The sequence below is a fragment of the Silene latifolia genome, chromosome 8, assembly GCF_048544455.1.
Source record: "Silene latifolia isolate original U9 population chromosome 8, ASM4854445v1, whole genome shotgun sequence".
Taxonomy (NCBI): domain Eukaryota; kingdom Viridiplantae; phylum Streptophyta; class Magnoliopsida; order Caryophyllales; family Caryophyllaceae; genus Silene; species Silene latifolia.
The window spans coordinates 31,771,823-31,788,373 of NC_133533.1; the positions used below are offsets into that span (position 1 = coordinate 31,771,823).

Below are 16,551 nucleotides of genomic sequence, written 5' to 3' on the forward strand. Positions count from 1 at the left end.
CTCCTCGACGGTAGCAGCGTCAATCTCCATGGGATCTCTCCCAGAAGTAGAAGCCTCATCACCTGCAACATTAAAGCAATTTTAGGCCACGTCACGTGACGACAAGCCTTGGTTAAGAGATTTTCGAGCCTTCAAAGCCCTGAAACCGCTCTTTTCCCGCCATCCTTGGCCATATTCCCACCTACCCGATCACTCATGTGGTAATTTGGGTCAAGTCAAGTCTAGTTTGAAGCCTAGTTCCGGGTTTGAGTCGAAATTTCGGCAGTATTTCGTTATAATGGCGATTATGCCCCAGAAAAGTGTTCTGAAAAAGCCGTCACAAACCAAAATTCCGAGATGGTAGAAAGTTTACCCATCATTCAAGGATCCCAAATATCAAGTTTCACCGCAAATGGGCCATCCTAAGGCTATTTTCGAAACGATTTACGGTTTAGCTGTAAAACCGTCTCAAATTTCACTCAAAGGCTCAAAACTTGATGAAAATTCAAGACAAATACATGGTTATGTTCCTAATATTACCTATTATCCATTTCTAATGTCAATTTCACAAGGCAAATACGTTTGGGGGAAAAGCCCCAAATTTTCGATCAAATGGGTCATAAACCCTAGGTTTTTCGGCTCAAAATTGGACAAATATAGACGATTAATGCAAGATTGAGACACTTACCTCGATTAGTCATGATTAATGCAAGCTTTTGGATCAAACCTTGGCGGAAATGGTGAAGATTTGAGAGATAAATGAGTGATTTGTGTTTCGAATAATAATGAACAAAGCCTCCTGATTTTCGCGTTTTTACGCAGAAAAACCAATTTGGGGAATAGACGCAGCAGGCGCTGCGCCTCTTCCAAGAGACGCAGCTCTTGCTGCGCCTCTTCCTTTTGTTCCCTCCATACGGATTTTCAAAAATTCGTTATGAGTTCGTTATTTGTGGGCCCATCTTTGGTGCGCCTCTTCCCCGATGCTATTTTTATTCTTTTGGTCCGTTTGACGATTTTCTTTCGTTCCGGCCCGCATTTCCAAGCCAGCAGCAGACTGTCGCACATCATTTATTCCTTCCGAGACCTTTTGCTTGTCGCAACGAGCATTTATTCCTTCACAGAATTCGATACGCCTTCATTATGTCTCCAGCGAGAGTAAGCGGATGTACTTTCCCTCTCATGACAAGAAAAATAACTCCCAATCATGTCTCCAGCGAGAGTAAGCGGACGTACTGTCCCTCTCAAGACATGAGGATTGACATCTACCTAAGCAGATTTCCCTTCAGCAGTTCCCGCCTGTGTCCTGCTACTCGCAATTATTTCCCGAAGACTACCCAAGCAGCTTTCTCTCAGCAGTTCCCGCCTGTGTCCTGCTACTCACAATATTTCTTATTTCCCCGCGGAGTGCGACAAAGGTGTCATTCTCCAGAAGTTCTCAAACCCAAAACCTTCTTTCTTAGGTTCGTAAACCCGAAATTAGGATTTTTTAACTATAGGATCCCAATCCCTTGTAGGTTCATAAGCCTTCAAATTCCCAAACCAATAGAGTTCCTATACCCAACCTTCAGTTATCCCTTAAGTTGAACTTACTTTAGGCCTCCTTCCCGTCAATGTTTTCCTTTAGGGCCCCACACCCTAGCTCAAATTCTTACATAACGTTTAGGTCTTACCCTTAGCTCCCATGCTTACCCTTAGCTCCTACGCACCTCCGGAAGCATCTCGAGAAAGAAGTCTCAGGTATGGTCTCTTCTTATGGCTGGCGAGCTTCCTTACGCAGTCTAATGGACTTTAAACGACCCTCCCCGATAGTCGACAGACTCTAAAATGTTCCCGACGACAGGTCCTTGGTTCAGACCCCTTGAACCGCCTCGCGTCGCCATAGTCGTCGTAAGTTGTAATCTTGATTGACTGATGGCTATACTTTGACTTTCGCCTTGTCCAAGTCTCAGTCAAAGTGGGGGCTCTGTAGATACCTCATTTCTACACCCCTCGCAAACCACCCGGTGATGATTGGGCCGCATGTTTGGTACGCGGAACGATTTGTGACAATTCGTAAGATTATCATCGAGTGATTGCTCAAATATTAATGTCTACCTCTTAGTTGTCATCTACGTGCAGATACGGTCGTTTTGGCAGTAATTAGAGTACATTCGGAGTCCGGGCCTAAAACCGTCTCCATTTTCTGATAACCGTTAAATCCCGAGTCAGAATGTTCTGGAATGTTCCGGATATTTCTATTCCATATTTCATAAATTTTATCTTTTAGTAAACAATTTCCCGTAATATTCACATAAGATATTAAGGAAAACCGAATTATTTCCGTCCTACCATAACTCAAACGCGGAGATCTTTCTTCTGCAGGAGGAAACCCCTTGGAAAGGACGCGGCAGTCTGCGCCTCTTCCATGAGACGCGATGGTGCTGCGCCTCTTCCCAGGTCCTTTTCTGCGTAATTTTCGTATCTTTTTCGTATCTTTCCGAGATTCACTTCCAAAGACTCTCCGAAACCCTAATTCCTCCATGTGATTAGTATAAATAGGAGCCTTCGCTCCTCATATTTCTCACGCGAGTGTCCGCCCTTCTCTTCTCCCTTTGCATTCTAGACTTTGTTCTTACTTTTTGGCATCTACGTGCTTGAACTTTCGACCACGTAAGCTCGGATCCTTCTGAGTACCAGCCTCCCCGTTTGCATGACCGACCAATTTGACCAACTACACATCAATCAACTTAATTAATTAATCGTTTTCCTCTTACGAGGGCACTTTCTTTGCATTCTCGTCGAGCATCACTAATCGATATCTTAGTCCTTCTCATTTTGTCAACATGTAAGTCTGAGGGTGTATAATCCTTGTTTATTTATTGTATTTACCTTTTTGTATCATCAATTGTAAGGTTTATGTTGAAAGTACCATTAAACCGATTTCTAAAACCATGCTTTAAAACCTCTTTTTACGGATTTCCAGTAGATAACCGTCGAGAAAGGACGCAGCAACTGCTGCGCCTCTTGAAGGAGCGCGATTCTCCGCTGCGCCTCTTCATGAGGCCGCAGCGATTCCCTGCTTCCTTTCTTCTTCGTTAAATCCTCTCGTAATTCGTCAAAATCCTTTTGTTTGTTTCGTTTTGTTTGTTGATTCTTCATCACGATAGCATAATAATTCACATGTATATTAATCATCATCATTAATATGTTTTAATCATCATAAATCCGACTTAAATCCCTAATAATCCAATATTTGCGGGTTTTCGTCATTAAATTCAATTCCGGGTTATAGAGATTCAATTCGTCAATATTGGGTTTCTGAAATTCGTCTTTGATATAGTTTTCACCTGTCTTCCGTCGTATTCATCGCATATTCGTCATTAATCCATCATATTTGACTTAATTAATTGATTTGTTCACTCATTAATATTTTTCACTTCTATCATTAATTCGTTTAATTCCGTCTTATTCATGTTGTACCATTTTTATGACTCATTCATATGTTAAATAACCTATTAATCACTTTCATTCGAGTAAATAATTTAAATCCATCATTAAATTTACCAATCGACATTAACGGCTTGCAATTACGGCTTCGGCCCGACGGAAGCGAGCCAAGGCAGAGCGCGGCGTCTGCTGCGCCTATTCAAAGGACGCAGCGCTCATTGCACTTCTAGTGAGTTCTGTCCCTGAACTCCGTTTTTGCCTTGACATAGTATAATTAGTTTACGTATTAACTAACTAGTAATCGTATTATCACGTTAATTCCTGTTCGTTAAATTATTTCTTTTATTCTTTATTCCTTTTCTCAAATTATCCGTTTTAAAGGTATTTTCGACATAAATCGCCTATCCCAATGTAATTATTGTAGTTTTCTTTATTGTAATTTTCTTTATTGTATTTCTCTTATTGTTTGTATGCTTCCACATGTAATTGAGCATTAAATTCCTACTTCGACCCAATTGTATGCTAAATTAATTGTTCAGCGACTTAGTTGAGTTCTCACATGCTAGGATTAAAACTTGGATATTGCATTGCATGCATATAATCGACGATATATCAAGTACGAATAACTTCCCTAATCATTAGTAGAGGCCGCTATCGAGGCGGGCGGGATTAGGTGTTCGATCAAAAGAGCTTCCTAATACGTACCCTCACCCCTTACTCCAGATCTCCGTGAGCACCCGTGTTCATTGGCATCCGCGAGAGTCATTCTAGACATAGAATGCTAAGGGTAACGATTGCTTAGTGTTCATGTCTTTACTTTGTGTCTTGACATGACGCGAGGTATTCGAACGGTTCCAATTTCCCATAAAAATTGGTGGCGACTCCAACAAAAATGCAAACGCTTGTTTCTCTTTTCCAACCCAAGCGCCCCCGTGGGCGGCCCGCTGTCTACAGCATGATAAATGTTATTGTTTGGTTTTGGTAGGTAGTAACATGTGGTTAGGGATGGAGGGTTTACAAGTATCGAGTCGCTTTTTATCACCTTGTTGATGTTTAAGTTGTTTGAAAGAGAAAATCAAATAGTTATGTTGTCTGTTTATAGAGAGGTTGTCTTTAAACTATTAGAAATTGAGATGATTAAATGATTTTGATGTGATTCCAATTGGAGGTGGTAGCTTGTTCTTTTACGATTCAAACGATATGTTACACACCCAAAATAACCAAGAAACGAGTGAGTTATGACCGTTTTACGAAAATTGGACAGTGCTGAGAAATGCGTAGGGTACTCGATCGAGTAGCCCTCACTCGATTGAGTGCACCTATTGTTACTCGATCGAGTCGCCTTGGTAATTTGTTTTACGTGTCTCTGACCTTCACCTACTCGATCGAGTAAGTCACTCACTCGATCGAGTGACCTGTACTCGATCTAGTGACCCCCGTTTTGGGTCATATGCTTATCTTTTGACTTCGTTGCCTATTATGTTTAATTTAAAGGTGTTCTTTTACTTCCTTATGCATTGCTTTACATGTGTGTCGGTCTTGATGCGTAAGTTACTTAATCTTATGATGTAAGGAGTGGCACCTGTGGTGACTATGAGTTCGGTGGGGAGGACATGAGTTATATGCGGTTGTGATAGGTAGTGGAAAAGAAAAGGAAGATTGGTAAGGCTTATTAAGGCATGGAGCATGTTTTGTGAGAAGAGATGAGGGATACGATTGTGTGTTGAGTAATGTAAAAGTAAGTGAATAAGGGCAAGGGATGATGTGAGTCTAAGGAACGTGAGAATGAAAAGATTGAAAGGAAGGATGTGGATAGTGGCAACTTGAGATGTGTAAAGAATTATGGAGGGAGATGGTTAGGAATCATGTGGGTTAGGAATATATGTAGTGAAAGGTCGTTTTAGAGGAATTGAGAAGAGTGGTATATAGTGAACTTAGTGGAGACACGCCGCGACGTGGATTTGCAGATAGTGAGTGAGTTTGGGGATTTGTATTATCAAGAGGTGAAACTAATGTGTGATTTCCTTGGGCAATTAACGGTATGAAATGAGTTTTGGAATTCAAAAAAAAAAGTGATTGGTGATGAGTGTGAGTGATAGCATGAGATGGTCTGGACTGATTGGTTATAAGTGTGAGTGATAGCATGATAAGAGAAAATCCATGGTAAGGATGAGTGAGATGATACTGATATGAAATAACGGGATTTGAGTTTTGGAGCAATGAGAAGGTAACCGGAGCACTAAAGAGTTAGGTAGAAGGAATAAGGAGTTAAATCATTAATTGGTATTGTTGAGTGTAAAGAGATAAGAAGGATAAAAGTAAGCTGAGAAAGATGTCGATCGGAGTTATGTGATATAAAAGTCAGGAATCGTCCAGATGTATGATACTATCATGAGGATGTTAGTTAATGGTTATATAGGAATTTCAGGACAATATGATTAGTCATGAGTTTCGGGGAATTAAGGAAAGTAAGAAGCCGAGTAAAGAATTTACACGATATGAGATCTTGGTGGTGAGTTGGGTGACGATGCAATTAAGGATGGAATTGGGAATAGTGTTGAGGTAATTTTTGTTGATGGATTTGATGTTCGTTATTTGGGATGTTAACCAAATATAGGAAAGAAACCGTGATGTTTAGAGATGAGTGTAAAAGGTTTGTTATACGATCAGTGGGGGTATTGTGGTGTTGTCACTAGTGGTTAAGGGTGATGATAGATAAGAAGGATATCAATTCTAAAGAGGTTGATTTTGTAGAGGACGGATTGATATGTACATTTGGGAGGAAGTATAAGATGTGGTTATATGAGGCGTGTGACACCCTCAAATATTGCGGAAAAGTAAACACGTAATTCTACAGAAAAACTGACAGGATATGTTTGTAATAGGTTCAATTGGGTAAAAACCTGTAATTTTTAAAACCTGAACCTGTTATAAAGATATCCAAAAGGGAAGGTGTCAAACATGCAAGGTCCAAAATAAATCTCATGAATGAAACATCGCTAAAGTCGCGAAACAAAGTTATACAAACCAAATATGAGAAAGGGAGACATATGTCCCTAAAATGTATGTGACATAAAAAGGGTTTAAGGGTCACAATGAAATAAAACCAGTCTAGGTAGGTTACTTTGCTCGCTAGCTCGTCCATGTACCCCATATATGCATCACCTACCTGTCATTCGCATTTTATACAAATACGAAAGCCACAGTCAGTGGGGAGTAACTCCGAGTTCTCCCAGCCACGAAATGTCATAATTAATATAACATGTAAACATAAGAATATGAATACGAATCACACAATGCCTTAGAATATAGATGCTAGACAATCATGCTTATCATGTGAACAACAATATGACAAAACATAGTCCTAGCATGCGAATACTAGACCGACTCATACTACACTATCATGTGAATCATATAACAACCAGGAATCCAAACTCTATCAACCATAGCCGGCTTGCATCTCACCTTCTATGATTCATAGAATCATCAAACAAGAAAGGGCAATATATCAAAGACAGGCATAAGTTCTTAGCACCGTCAATAGTCACTCTGTAACTCGAGTCTATACCACGAGGTAGGGAAGGTAATCGAACCGGTATCTTGGCTCACCGGTTAATATTAATAAAACATGGCCAAGACACAACACAACCCTAGCCTAAAATCTGCGCAGACCTAGACATGCGGATACACACCACCGCACCCAAGACCCACAATTTTTCTAAAACAAAGTGAGTACCCTAAGGAGTCCACCAAAGGGTTGGCTAGTACTTAAGCTGACCACTTACTCTCAAAATAAGTAACGAGGTCATGCCCCAACTTGGATATAAATCCACTAGTCAGGAACACAAAGGCTATTAAGCAGTGAACATATACTCGTCAGAGACTATAAAGACCTATCTATGATGAAGGCCGAAACACTCACCTAGGACCTAGTCCCAGCTAGTCCCAGCTTGAATACTTTAGCCCACACCACACAAGACAAGTAAGACACCCACTTAACCATAAGAGCAAAGAGTCCAACTTACCAACATAAATGCTAACATTCTATCATGTGAAAGGCTATATAAATGTCTATTTAGCAGAACAATCCAACAATATTAAAGGCTTCAGGGAATCTAGGGCCGTTTTTACAATATAAGAAACTATTAAATTCAACCAACTATACATGTGACTAAAAACTTGATAAATGGCCTAAAACAAGAAAAAGGCCGATTATCCAATTCATATAAAATTTCATCCAACCGAATTTTTACCCGTAACCCCAGCCCTGCGACAGGTACGGGTTAAATTGCGGCTGACCAATCACTCGATTGACTGACATCGAATCAGTCAAAGGGACTAAGGCTCAGTTTTCGGCACAATCAACAAAACATTACAATTAGCACTATAAAATTTATTTTGAGCCTATTCATTACAATTTTATTTTATAATCTATCCTAACATGTGCAACTACTAATATAAACTTAATTTTGACCATTAACATAATTTTTACTACTAATGTGACATTAATTCGTCGAGTAACTCGGAATAGTTACCTTAAGCTAGCAAAGAGACAAGCAATAAACTTGAGAAAGCTTCTAAAACCCAAAATTACTCTTCATCTTCAACCACATATGAAGCACCTAAAATAATTATGTGAAAGGACGATATTAACGAATTATCGTTATATAAAATATGAGACGTAAATTAATTTAATTATATTTTAAATAAACCAAACTAGCGTCAAAACAATTTATAGATACGGTCCAAACTCGTGACTTAGCCAGGCCATTGCCTAGGCCACGGCCAGGCCACAGCTAGGCCACGGCCAGGCTACAGCAGGCCAATCCCTACTGTCCAGCCGTCTTAGGACGGTTTCCTAGGCCAAACCACGACGGATATCACCCAAACAAAAGACCCAAACCCAACATGTACATGTACTTGAGACGTTAGCAAAGAGGTTGGTTCAATTTAACATAAAGAAGCCCGTCAAGACAACCCGTCAAAACAGCCCAACAAAACCCAGTTTTCATGGTTCAAAAAGCTCATTTGTGACCGTCTTAAGACGAAATTTTAAGCATGAAGAGAAAAGAATTTTTCACATACAACCAACCCATTACATACATGGATATTCACATGAGACGGAAATCAACTATTTGGTTCAAATCATCCGTGGAATCGACCCCAAAACAGCCCCCAAAAATCATCCATATACAACCTTATATACATAGTTTCTAGACAATTTTTGAAGCCGTCTTAAGACAAAATTTTAAGCATGAAATGGACGGAATTTCTTACATACAATCGACCCAAATCACACCTATATATGTACACATGACTTGAGCTATCAAATTGACTCGAACCAACAACAAAATCAACCTCAAAGTTGAGTCCAAAACGGTCCCAGTGCAGCCCCCTTTTCACGGTTTCCACAACCATTTTTGAGACCGTCAAAACAGCCGAAAAACAAGTCGTAAGTGAGGCCATCAAAATAGTCCCCAAAGCAGGCCAAAACTGAATACTAAAACAGGCCGTGACCGACTCAAAACCGACCACACAACACGCCAAACCAGACCACAAAGCAGGCCAGAACAAGCCAAAACGAGCTGATTTTTGTAACGTCTCTTTCATTCTTCAACTTGTAACAAATTTGGTTGAGGAAACATAAAAGTAAAAGATAAGAACTCGTTGTCTTAAATTTCCTCAACCATGATTTCTTTATAATCACAGCATCCAAACTAATCGACTATACAAACTACCTCCAACTTAATTGAACTGATATCCCATCTCACCGAAAGACAAATATACTGAGTACAAAATATATAATTAATAATATATGTAAGTAATACCAACCAACAATAATATACCGTCATTAAAATTTCAAACACATAAATAAATTAAACAAATAACAATTAGCAAATATGCACACAACCCCGAACAATAATATAATAATAGGATCGGTAGAATCGTGTTACCTTAAACGCCCCTTATTCTTCGAATAAATGGTCCACAAGGCACGAGCCTCACCCCCGGGTCTTGAATCCTTCATAAAAGGGCAAGAAAACGGAATAAAGAAGCTAAAAGACGACACTTTTATAAGACGGCGAAAGACGAAACCACTACAAAAAGGAGACTTTCTTACCTTAAAAGGAGGAGGAAGGAAAGGGGAAAAGAATGGTACAAAAATTATCGAATTTGGTTGAGAATGGAGGCGGGATCTGAGGTTTTAAGGTCGGGATGAAAACGAATGGTGATGGAGTTTGTTGGTTTGTTGTTGTTCTTTGGTAAAACGAAAAAGAAAAGGAAGAAGCGGGGAGGTGGGGATGGGAACGGTACAACAACAACAATAAAATAATAATAATAATAATAATGAGACACCAGCTAGCTTGCTAGCTACTAATTATACGTACGTTTCTTCATCGTTAAGTAATTTCGTTCGTTTTTAAAACCGCCTCGAGTTAATAAAATCGGTTTTTAGTAAAAGTTTCAGTAATAAAACGGAATTAATAATAAATAATTTAATGAGTGAAAATAAAATAAACTCAGCTAGATAACGGAAATAATACGATATCAGCTTGAATCGGAATTATTAGCGATTTTTACGAAACTAACGGATATTAATAAAAATTGCTATTTTAGTGAAATAAGCTCAAAATAGCTAATTGACTGGTTTTGTTCCCAACATCCATCTCGGGTTCACTTAAAACAACTTTCATAAGGACTCGTAAAGAAACGGAAATTATTAAATAAATAAACCCGAACTAACTTTAAATAAACTTATTAATGATTATTAAAATTAACGTATCGAATTATGATGAAATTAATTAATTAGCTGAGAAAATAAATATATAAATCGTTAACCAACGTAATTAAATATAAAGTAGCAATTAAAAGAATTTTATCCAACTTATTAAAATACGGGGTGTTACAATCACCCCACCTTTAAAAAAAATTTCGTCCTCGAAACTTGAAAGTAGAAATGAAAGGTTATGAAAATAAAACTGGAATTGAGATCGGTAACTAAAACATTTTAAAGGTTATTTATCGTAAAAATCAAAATTCTTTCAAAAGTTTCAAATAAGATTTTCCGACAGAACCAGACCCTCATCAGAGGAACGGAAGTGTTCTCGTTACGTATTCAAGAACATCACATTCCAAATCAAAGATAAGGTCAAAAGGCAAATTATTTGTATAAGTCAAAATCAAAATACCTTCAAAAACATTAATGAAGAGTTTTCAAAAATATAAGTCTCATTCATGGAACGGAAATGCTCTTGTCGCGCACACAAGAACGCTAACTTTCCAAGTCAGAGACAAATTTAAAACCGAAAATCACTCGTCGACAAGAGTAGAACAAGCTATTAAACGTCTCTAATAACGTCCGATTAACGTTAAAATCCAAAGAAAAGGTAGTCCACCCAAATTTTCTTTTGCCTAAGCCAAAATGGAAATAAAGGTTTCACCTTTAAATAACTAAAAGGGGAGTTAAATTCCTGAAATATAATATTAAACTTTGACAAAGGCATCATAATAGATCAAAGTGAATAGAAATTGGATAAAATTTACAAAAATCTCAGGTTTAGCAACTCAAAACCATGATAAGGAAGTCTATACTCAAAGAACAATTAGAGAATCAAATCGAATTTTCATTTTCCAAATCTTTACAAGTAGGGAAAATTTTGTAATGGTAACATAAATTTTTAACAACGAACCAAAAATAGTAGTTTGAAATATTTAGAAATTGTGTGAAATGAAAAGTAAGTTAGACATCATAGATACAAGTATGCTAAGAGGGTTCAAGCTTAACCAACAAAAGAGGTATGATGAACTTCCTACGGATAAGAATTGAAGTCAAATTTACAAGGATGTCAAAGATAGAGTTTCATAAGATACGAGTGTCAAACTTAAAGGAGGAGCAAGATGAAGCGAGGAAAGGAGGTATGAACGGTAACGCTCATGATCAAGGAGAAAGGGAAATTAGACAACAAGGAAACGCCTATTAGGGTATTGTACCTTCATGACAAAACGACCAAATCACATTCCCAATCTATACGGGATTGTTAACATCTAAAAATGGGTTTTCTTCCAAATTCATATTCTAAACTTATCTCATGTTTATCCTAGGGTGACGACGCTCAACCTACTAAGCTTTCAAATCCCCAAACATAAACAACAAAGCCAAGTTCTATAACTTTTAATTACATAGGCAACTCATTCCTAACACAAATAATCCACCAATCAATTATACTCACTTTATCAAGGAACTAGGTATAAGAATCACTAAGTATGTCTCATCACCTTACCTAAGTCTTTCCATCATCAAATCCTCTCAAAACCAGGAAAGGGTCAAACACAAACAATCTTCTCAAAAGTCGAATTTCCAACCAAGGTCAACATTCCTCAAAAGAAAGAGAACTATCTAAAAGGCGTTAAGGGAGGATTAGCAAGGGTGAAAGGACAAGTTGGGAGGATACAAATGTAACTTCCTAGGAAGAAGAAAAGAGGGTTTAGACGAAGGATAGGCACCAAGAGGTAAAGAGTAAGGCAAGATACACAAAGAATAAGGAACATCTTCGAGGAAGAAAAAGCATTCTTCAATACTTGAACAAATCTTCAATCTTCAGCAATAGGCACTAAATCTTGATCTTCGTAAAATATAAGTGTCCTTTCAATGGAACGGAGATACTCATGGCGATCACTCAAGAACATCAATATTCCAATTCAAAGACATAAAAATACATTTTTACACAAACAAATGATAAAACTAATTATCAGACGTCTCCAATAACAAGCTTTAACACTAATTGACGTTAAAACCAGTGAAAAACATTAAAATATTTTCAAAACCTTTAGTTCAAAAATTTTTATAATAAGGGTAATAACTCCATTAGCTATAGATAAGCTCACGGTCATTGATCCAAGAACGCAACAATTATTAAATGACAATCAACAAACAGGTTAGTACCTAACAAAGAGCAAACACAAAGAGACTACAACATAAGATCCTAAATCTACCCATCCTACCCGTCTCTCAAGTTTATTATTTTAATGTCAAGTTATTTATAGTGGGGTGCACAAACGTGCGTCGGGAGCAAATATGCTCTGATACCAACTGTGACACCCTCAAATATTGCGGGAAAGTAAACACGTAATTCTACAGAAAAACTGACAGGATATGTTTGTAATAGGTTCAATTGGGTAAAAACCTTTAATTTTTAAAACCTGAACCTGTTATAAAGATATCCAAAAGGGAAGGTGTCAAACATGCAAGGTCCAAAATAAATCTCATGAATGAAACATCGCTAAAGTCGCGAAACAAAGTTATACAAACCAAATATGAGAAAGGGAGACATATGTCCCTAAAATGTATGTGACATAAAAAGGGTTTAAGGGTCACAATGAAATAAAACCAGTCTAGGTCCCAAGGTTACTTTGCTCGCTAGCTCGTCCATGTACCCCATATATGCATCACCTACCTGTCATTCGCATTTTATACAAATACGAAAGCCACAGTCAGTGGGGAGTAACTCCGAGTTCTCCCAGCCACGAAATGTCATAATTAATATAACATGTAAACATAAGAATATGAATACGAATCACACAATGCCTTAGCATATAGATGCTAGACAATCGTGCTTATCATGTGAACAACAATATGACAAAACATAGTCCTAGCATGCGAATACTAGACCGACTCATACTACACTATCATGTGAATCATATAACAACCAGGAATCCAAACTCTATCAACCATAGCCGGCTTGCATCTCACCTTCTATGATTCATAGAATCATCAAACAAGAAAGGGCAATATATCAAAGACAGGCATAAGTTCTTAGCACCGTCAATAGTCACTCTGTAACTCGAGTCTATACCACGAGGTAGGGAAGGTAATCGAACCGGTATCTTGGCTCACCGGTTAATATTAATAAAACATGGCCAAGACACAACACAACCCTAGCCTAAAATCTGCGCAGACCTAGACATGCGGATACACACCACCGCACCCAAGACCCACAATTTTTCTAAAACAAAGTGAGTACCCTAAGGAGTCCACCAAAGGGTTGGCTAGTACTTAAGCTGACCACTTACTAACAAAATAAGTAACGAGGTCATGCCCCAACTTGGATATAAATCCACTAGTCAGGAACACAAAGGCTATTAAGCAGTGAACATATACTCGTCAGAGACTATAAAGACCTATCTATGATGAAGGCCGAAACACTCACCTAGGACCTAGTCCCAGCTAGTCCCAGCTTGAATACTTTAGCCCACACCACACAAGACAAGTAAGACACCCACTTAACCATAAGAGCAAAGAGTCCAACTTACCAACATAAATGCTAACATTCTATCATGTGAAAGGCTATATAAATGTCTATTTAGCAGAACAATCCAACAATATTAAAGGCTTCAGGGAATCTAGGGCCGTTTTTACAATATAAGAAACTATTAAATTCAACCAACTATACATGTGACTAAAAACTTGATAAATGGCCTAAAACAAGAAAAAGGCCGATTATCCAATTCATATAAAATTTCATCCAACCGAATTTTTACCCGTAACCCCAGCCCTGCGACAGGTACGGGTTAAATTGCGGCTGACCAATCACTCGATTGACTGACATCGAATCAGTCAAAGGGACTAAGGCTCAGTTTTCGGCACAATCAACAAAACATTACAATTAGCACTATAAAATTTATTTTGAGCCTATTCATTACAATTTTATTTTATAATCTATCCTAACATGTGCAACTACTAATATAAACTTAATTTTGACCATTAACATAATTTTTACTACTAATGTGACATTAATTCGTCGAGTAACTCGGAATAGTTACCTTAAGCTAGCAAAGAGACAAGCAATAAACTTGAGAAAGCTTCTAAAACCCAAAATTACTCTTCATCTTCAACCACATATGAAGCACCTAAAATAATTATGTGAAAGGACGATATTAACGAATTATCGTTATATAAAATATGAGACGTAAATTAATTTAATTATATTTTAAATAAACCAAACTAGCGTCAAAACAATTTATAGATACGGTCCAAACTCGCGACTTAGCCAGGCCATTGCCTAGGCCACGGCCAGGCTACAGACAGGCCACAGCTAGGCCACGGCCAGGCTACAGCAGGCCAATCCCTACTGTCCAGCCGTCTTAGGACAGTTTCCTAGGCCAAACCACGACAGATATCACCCAAACAAAAGACCCAAGCCCAACATGTACATGTACTTGAGACGTTAGCAAAGAGGTTGGTTCAATTTAACATAAAGAAGCCCGTCAAAACAACCCGTCAAAACAGCCCAACAAAACCCAGTTTTCATGGTTCAAAAAGCTCATTTGTGACCGTCTTAAGACGAAATTTTAAGCATGAAGAGAAAAGAATTTTTCACATACAACCAACCCATTACATACATGGATATTCACATGAGACGGAAATCAACTATTTGGTTCAAATCATCCGTGGAATCGACCCCAAAACAGCCCCTAAAAATCATCCATATACAACCTTATATACATAGTTTCTAGACAATTTTTGAAGCCGTCTTAAGACAAAATTTTAAGCATGAAATGGACGGAATTTCTTACATACAATCGACCCAAATCACACCTATATATGTACACATGACTTGAGCTATCAAATTGACTCGAACCAACAACAAAATCAACCTCAAAGTTGAGTCCAAACGGTCCCGGTCGACCCCCTTTTCACGGTTTCCACAACCATTTTTGAGACCGTCAAAACAGGCCGAAAAACAAGCTGTAACAGGCCATCAAAATAGTCCCCAAAGCAGGCCAAAACTGAATACTAAAACAGGCCGTGACCGACTCAAAAACTGACCACACAACACGCCAAACCAGGACCACAAAAAGGCGGCGAACAAGCCAAAACGAGCTGATTTTTGTAACGTCTCTTTCATTCTTCAATTTGTAACAAATTTGGTTGAGGAAACATAAAAGTAAAAGATAAGAACTCGTTGTCTTAAATTTCCTCAACCATGATTTCTTTATAATCACAGCATCCAAACTAATCGACTATACAAACTACCTCCAACTTAATTGAACTGATATCCCATCTCACCGAAAGACAAATATACTGAGTACAAAATATATAATTAATAATATATGTAAGTAATACCAACCAACAATAATATACCGTCATTAAAATTTCAGCACATAAATAAATTAAACAAATAACAATTAGCAAATATGCACACAACCCCGAACAATAATATAATAATAGGATCGGTAGAATCGTGTTACCTTAAACGCCCCTTATTCTTCGAATAAATGGTCCACAAGGCACGAGCCTCACCCCGGGTCTTCGAATCCTTCATAAAAGGGCAAGAAAACGGAATAAAGAAGCTAAAAGACGACACTTTTATAAGACGGCGAAAGACGAAACCACTACAAAAAGGAGACTTTCTTACCTTAAAAGGAGGAGGAAGGAAAGGGGTAAAGAATGGTACAAAAATTATCGAATTTGGTTGAGAATGGAGGCGGGATCTGAGGTTTTAAGGTCGGGATGAAAACGAATGGTGATGGAGTTGGTTGGTTTGTTGTTCTTGGTAAAACGAAAAAGAAAAGGGAAGAAGCAGGGAGGTGGGGATGGGAGGCAGTACAACAACAACAATAAAATAATAATAATAATAATAATGAGACACCAGCTAGCTTGCTAGCTACTAATTATACGTACGTTTCTTCATCGTTAAGTAATTTCGTTCGTTTTTAAAACCGCCTCGAGTTAATAAAATCGGTTTTTAGTAAAAGTTTCAGTAATAAAACGGAATTAATAATAAATAAATTTAATGAGTGAAAATAAAATAAACTCAGCTAGATAACGGAAATAATACGATATCAGCTTGAATCGGAATTATTAGCGATTTTTACGAAACTAACGGATATTAATAAAAATTGCTATTTTAGTGAAATAAGCTCAAAATAGCTAATTGACTCGGTTTTGTTCCCAAAATCCATCTCGGGTTCACTTAAAACAACTTTCATAAGGACTCGTAAAGAAACGGAAATTATTAAATAAATAAACCCGAACTAACTTTAAATAAACTTATTAATGATTATTAAAATTAACGTATCGAATTATGATGAAATTAATTAATTAGCCTGAGAAAATAAATATATAAATCGTTAACCAACGTAATT

The 16,551-nt window shown here is 37.8% G+C and overlaps 2 long non-coding RNA genes across 3 annotated transcripts; both read right to left on the reverse strand.

Annotated features, from left to right (window-relative positions):
- Positions 1-6,523: 6,523 nt before the first annotated feature.
- On the reverse strand, positions 6,524-9,657 carry LOC141596703 (uncharacterized). 2 transcript variants are annotated; one of them, XR_012522560.1, is made up of 3 exons: positions 9,527-9,657; positions 7,941-8,027; positions 6,524-6,574 (listed from the first exon to the last, which is right to left on the reverse strand). It is a non-coding gene; the product is annotated as an uncharacterized LOC141596703 (long non-coding RNA). The 2 variants fall into 2 exon arrangements; XR_012522561.1 differs by lacking the exon at positions 9,527-9,657 and adding an exon at positions 9,360-9,411.
- Positions 9,658-12,663: 3,006 nt separating this feature from the next.
- Positions 12,664-16,016, reverse strand: LOC141594273 (uncharacterized). The gene is made up of 4 exons (XR_012522090.1): positions 15,822-16,016; positions 15,655-15,722; positions 14,227-14,313; positions 12,664-12,860 (listed from the first exon to the last, which is right to left on the reverse strand). It is a non-coding gene; the product is annotated as an uncharacterized LOC141594273 (long non-coding RNA).
- Positions 16,017-16,551: the final 535 nt, after the last annotated feature.